Here is a 6,074-nt window from a genome sequence, read left to right as displayed (position 1 = left end):
TTAGCCTTTGGAACAAGAGGTAAAAAGCCTTCTCCACAGCACCATGTCTGCCTGGGTGCTGCCATTCTTCCTACCCTGATGATAATGGACTGAACCTCTGAACCTGTAAGCCAGCCCCAAATAAATATTGTCCGTTATAAGAGTTGTCTTGGTCATGGTGTCTGTTCACTGCAGTGGAAACTCTACCTAAGGCAATCTGCTGTAGTAACAAATGTGCTACTGTGGTGCAGACGCTTGACAATGGAGAAAGCCAGGACCAGGGACGGGAGTTAGATGAAACTCTCTGAGCTCAGTTTCCTGTGAACCTGCAAGTGCGCTAAGGAATAATACCTTTAAAAGTTTTTTTTTGCATGTATTTATTTACTTATTTATTCATTGGGAGGTACATACTACAGCCCTCATGTGGTGTGTTCTCCTCTTTAGTTTCCAGACTTAGTAGCAAGCACTGAGCCATCTCACCATTGAAATAAATGGTCTTTAAAGAAACAATGGTGTGGGTCATTCTCTTCAGAGTTTTGGGAACCACACCTCTACCAAGGCTGGTGAGGGAAAACCAGGGCTGTGGTGAAGACCTTTGCAGCTCAAGATGCAGGCAGTAGCAATGATTGACTGCTTGAAGCCTGAGGCCCACAGGTAGCAGCTTCTCTGCAGAACAGAATAAAAACAAACAATCATAAAAAACAGAACGCAATACCCTTCAGCCCTGTGCCAAGCGCTTCTAAGACAACTCATTTCACTCTTAATAACCCGGGAAGCAAATATTAATATTTCCATTTTAAAACGCAGAAGAGTGGGACCCTCGAGGTTAAACAAACTGGTAAATTGTAGGTCCAAGTGCCTGGATCCATATCTAGGTTTTTCCTCCTCTGGTGATAGGAGCGAGGAAGGGTGGATCTTAATTTGAATGGGAAAATGACGCGGGGGTGGGGCCTGGGGACTCGGGGTGGACTGGGGCTGCACACCACGCGAAGCTCCCAGGAAGGGCTAACTGTTGAAGGCACCATCGTGTAGTCATTTAAAAACCATCAGAGGACTCCACAAGCCCTGGTAAGGTGGAGGTGATACTCTAATGCATGCAACCTATAAAGTCCTGGACCAATCAGAGGCCAGAACAGAGGTGAGCAGTAGAGGGCGCTGGGCAGACAGTGGCTATCGAAGTCTTCCCCATCTCCACTCACTTGCTAATGCTCACAGCAACCAGGGTGCCCAGGACTGAATCAGGAACCCAGAAGTCTCTTTTTGAACTAAGTCACTTTCCTTCCTTGTTAGCATGTCTGTTGTTCAAGTCTTACGTAAATGGCCATGTTGTTGAAAATTCTTGGGTGTAGCTTCCCCCGTCATTTTTAGGAGACATAATCTCACAGCGGACTTCATAGCTCTCTAGCCCTTGCGATCTTTCCACCCCCTCTTTTGCAGTGTTTTCTAAGCCTTGGGTGCAGGAGTTGTGTTGTAGATGGATCAGGTGGGTCTGGCACCACAACCACTTGTGCTTTAAATTCTGATCAGTTGTGGGAGTTTCCTCTATTGCTGCAAAGAGATATTTCTTTGTTGAGGGGTGGGATCTACACTTATCTGTGGGCCTATGGATAAATGCTTAGAGTGCAGGGAAGAATTATGCGAGTTTAGTAAAGTGGAGGTTGTAGGATCTCTTCCGAGATCCATGACCTCAGTAGCCCCTGGGAGTTAGCTAGGTTTCCAGGACCGGGCATGGTTTCCCTCTAATTGAGCAACCCTTAAGAGCTGTTGGTTACTACCTATAGAGAGAGCTGTTGGTTACTACCGACGTATACATGCCACTGCTGCATCCTCGGGGTTATCATGGTGGTCGTTGTTGTAGTTTATAAGGCTTCATAGCTAGGTAGGTCTATTGAGTGCTTCCCTCTCCTGCCCTTCTTTGGAAGCATACATGGCCTTCTGGTGCCACAGAAGCTAGTCCTCAGGGAAGAAACTTTCAGGTCAGATCCAGGTGGAATCCTCCAGGTCCTGTGTCTGAAGTGCATGGTGTCTTTAGCAATAGAAACTTATCTTAAACCTCTGGGAGACAACTAAGGGGAACAGCAATAACCTATAATGTTTAAGGAACCTCTTCAGCTCCTCTGCCAACAATTCATAATGGGTTGCTAATGCCTGGTGGGAGCGGGGAGTTAGATAGTCTATGGCTCTTAGAGGGAGCACAGCCACCCCTGGTGGGAAATTTCCACATAAGCTGTATATGTATAGTTAGGATGTCTGAAACCCTTATTTTTAAGAACAAATGACTGTCTTCAAAATTAAAAAATGCATAAGTAACTGAATGTTTAACTTTAGTACACTGATGTTTATCCCTTTGGCTAACATCTAGGTCAGTGGGAGATGGCTCAGTGGGTAAAGGCACCTGCCTCCAAGTCTGATGACCTGAGTCTACTTCCCATTGTCCACATGGTGGCAGGACATTGCTCCTATAAGATGTTCTTTGACACCGGCACACACCTGCACACCATGGCATATGCTCACACATGTGCAAATAAATACATAAACACACATGTACTTAGTGTCTGGCTAGCTACATGGGTGACATCAGGATTGGTGCGCGTGTTTAGACTCTCAGCCTGTGATGATACCACACAATATGTAGTCCCTGGAAAACTCTAGCACACACCAGGAAAGAATGGGAGTAAAAAATTTAAATAGCATTTTACTGTATGATGAAAATAGTTCTGACCCAGATAGTCAGTGAGCGGTAGTGATTACACTGCTTCCAGTGGACTTATAAAATCAAGCGGACAAAATGGCAACCAACAAATTAGGAAAGGATCTTCACCAACCTTACATCTGACAGAGGGCTAATATCCAATATATACAAAGAACTCAAGAAGTTAGACTCCGGAGAGCAAAATAACCCTATTAAAAATGGGGTACAGAACTAAACAAAGAATTTTCACCTGAAGAACTTTGAATGGCTGAGAAGCACCTTAAAAAGTGTTCAACATCATTAGTCATTAGGGAAATGCAAATCAAAACAACCCTGAGATTTTTACCTTACACTTGTCAGAATGGCTAAAATTAAAAACTCAGGAGACAGTAGGTGTTGGCGAGGATATGGAGAAAGAGGAACACTCCTCCACTGCTGGTGGGAATGCAAGTTGGTACAACCACTCTGGAAATCAGTCTGGCGGTTCCTCAGAAAACTGGGCATAGCACTTCCGGAGGACCCTGCTATACCACTCCTGGGCATATACCTGGAGGATTCCCCAGCATGCAATAAGGACACATGCTCCAATATGTTCATAGCAGCCTTATTTATAATAGCCACAAGCTGGAAAGAACCCAGATGTCCCTCAATGGAGGAATGGATACAGAAAATGTGGTGTATTTACACAATGGAATACTACTCAGCAATTAAAAACAATGAATTCATGAAATTCTTAGGCAAATGATTGGATCTGGAAAATATCATCCTAAGCGAGGTAACAAAAACCCAATCACAAAAGAACACACATGGAATACAGTCACTGATAAGTGGATATTAGCTCAGAAACTCTGAATACCCAAGACACAATTCACATATCAAATGACTCCCAAGAAGGAGGAAAGAGGGGTCCCTGGTCCTGAAAAGGCTTGTTCCAGCATTGTAGGGGAGCACCAGGGAAGTAGGAGGGGGTTGATAGGAGAATGGGTGGAGGGAAGAGGGCTTAGGAAACTTATGGGGAGGGGGGAACCAGGAAAGGGAAAATCATTCTGAACAAAGAATGTAAACAAAGAATATTGAAAATAAAAAAATTATAAATAAAAAAAAAAACACACACAAAAAAAGGGATGCTGGGGTCAGGAGGCAGCCTTGTCTCATCCTGATTTTCAGGGCAGCAACTCGAGCCTGTGACACAGGAGAATGACTGACTGAGGAGGCAGCTTCATGCTCACAGAAAGCATCCGCCGTGTGCATATGAAAGATTCTGCTTGGTTTTCAAGCCATCAACAAGGTAAATCAGACACTGCACAGTCAGGGTGAGGCAAATATAATGCCCTCTGCCAAGGTGGTACCAATCCCCAGCATCCTAAAGCAGCTCAGAGAACAGTTGTTGAATCGAACACTTTATTTGGAATTAACATAAAATCTGCCTTTCAGTGGCTCTCCGACTGTTTTCATTTCTTTCCTGTTTCAGATGATGGGAAGTGTTGGCTCCGCTTCTATCTCTTACCCAGCAGGTATCCATCTCCAAACCTGATGAGCCCTATGTTGACAAACTGGTGCACACTTGCTGGGACCTGGGCATCTTCTGTGGGGAAGAGCTATCCTAAGCCTGCTCAGCACAGCTGTGGCTCGCAGGAAGCTGAAGAGCATCCTAGACTTCCTTCTGCAGAGAGAGATCAGCCCTCTCACGAAGCCAGCCCTTCAGCCAAAGTGTTGGAGCCTTTGCCGAGGTCTATCACAGGCCTCTGTTCTGTGAGTCATCCAAGTCCTCCGCCTTCTCTAGTGTTCACACCCCAACCCCACCATCCCCTGTTACAAAGCCTCTTCCATTTTTAACCCTCAGTTCTTGTCTGGTTTCTCTCTCTATACCCAGCTTCAATTGAGAAACAGAGAGGAAGGAATGTTCATCTCATATATACAACAGGTTCTCCCACTTCAGTTCAATCTAGAAACTCCCTCACAGGTATCCCTAGAGGTTTATTTCATGATAAGTCCCATCAAGTAGAATCTCAAGATTAACCATTGCACCCCACCTCTCCTCTCAAGCCGTCTTCCCCACCCTTCCTCTCTCCTCTGCACAATACGACCTACCTCAGGGCCATGCTGAGCTAGCTTGCACATTACTGAAATATAATGGAAAAGTCAGTAGCATTATATGTCCTTTTCTCAGCTGAGAAAAATAAGTCACAGAAGAACGCACACTTGCCCTGGGACACCCTCTAGCCAGTTTGAAACCACGTTATGACGCCACAGCTGTTTGACCTCCATTGCTAACATCTGTTTTCCATAGATTCTTCACTTGACACTGGTTTCCGTTCATTGACTTCCCTTTGATTGGTCTTGTTACGGGGTATTCACCTGGGAATAGGTTTAAGGCAATGGAAAATTGTTTTTTTGTTTATCTGTTTGTTTGTTTGTTTGTTTTTGTTTTGCTGTTTTTTTTAACTAAAAGAGCTGATGATTTTATTTTCACATCTCGCAATATAAGTGAAAACCCCACTTTTTTGTATCACTTCTCCCTTCTTCCTCTCTGTTAGGAAGGAAAGTTTCCTTGTCATGCATCTAGTAAACACTCAGGCTCAGCACCAAGATCTCCTGGTGAAACAGAACAAGAAACACAAAGCGATAGAACGCTTCTGCTCTTATCTGTTTGACCCGGTCATGCCAGGCCGTGTGGGCACCATCACAGGGCAGGCGGGCGGGCGGGCGGCCTCATCATTGGCGGTCCGGGCATCATGGGCATGTGGCCCCGGGAGCCGTCTCATCCCGGGAGCTGGTCCCACACGTATCATCCCAGGAAGAGGAGGGCCTATCATTGGCATCACGGGAGAGCCTCCCATGTGGGGCGCAGGCATCAGGCCAGGAGACTGGAGCAGGGGGAGTTGGAGGGTGTGGGTGGGATCATGGCCCCTGCAGGCAGAGGAGCAGAGAACAGAGCCGGATGGATCTTTCCGTGTTCAAATGCAGCCGTTGCTTTGTCAGTCAGGCTCTGGGCCTGCTCTTCCATCCATTTCTGGTAATAGTCTTCACATTCTCTTTGTGTTTCTGCATTGTGTCTTCCTCGCAGATGGAGAATTGTGGGTAAGATACAGATCACAGTAGTCACAATAAAACTTGGGCATGATGCTCCACAGGCTCCGTTGGCTACCCGGGTCCCCGCCTCCAGGAACTCAAAAGTTTTTATTAGCTAGCCAGAGACCACACTGATTTGGGATCCCAGGATGGCACTGAACCTTTCTCAAGTGAGAGATCAGAAAGCTAGCCTTTTCTCACACAGTTCTCAGTCCCTTCCTCTCCACACAGTCAACGACCTTGTTCAGGCCTCTTTGCTTCATTTTCTGTCTTACGTCTTCACCCCAGAAACGCTTCTATCTTGAGTAGATATGGCCCAGACAAAGTTTCC

The 6,074-nt window shown here is 45.9% G+C and overlaps 1 pseudogene; it reads right to left on the bottom strand.

The window, feature by feature from the left end:
- Positions 1-5,313: 5,313 nt before the first annotated feature.
- On the bottom strand, positions 5,314-5,793 carry LOC127691233 (U1 small nuclear ribonucleoprotein C-like; annotated as a pseudogene).
- Positions 5,794-6,074: the final 281 nt, after the last annotated feature.

The sequence above is a fragment of the Apodemus sylvaticus genome, chromosome 8, assembly GCF_947179515.1.
Source record: "Apodemus sylvaticus chromosome 8, mApoSyl1.1, whole genome shotgun sequence".
Classification (NCBI taxonomy): domain Eukaryota; kingdom Metazoa; phylum Chordata; class Mammalia; order Rodentia; family Muridae; genus Apodemus; species Apodemus sylvaticus.
This window is presented reverse-complemented; position numbering and strand designations above follow the sequence as displayed.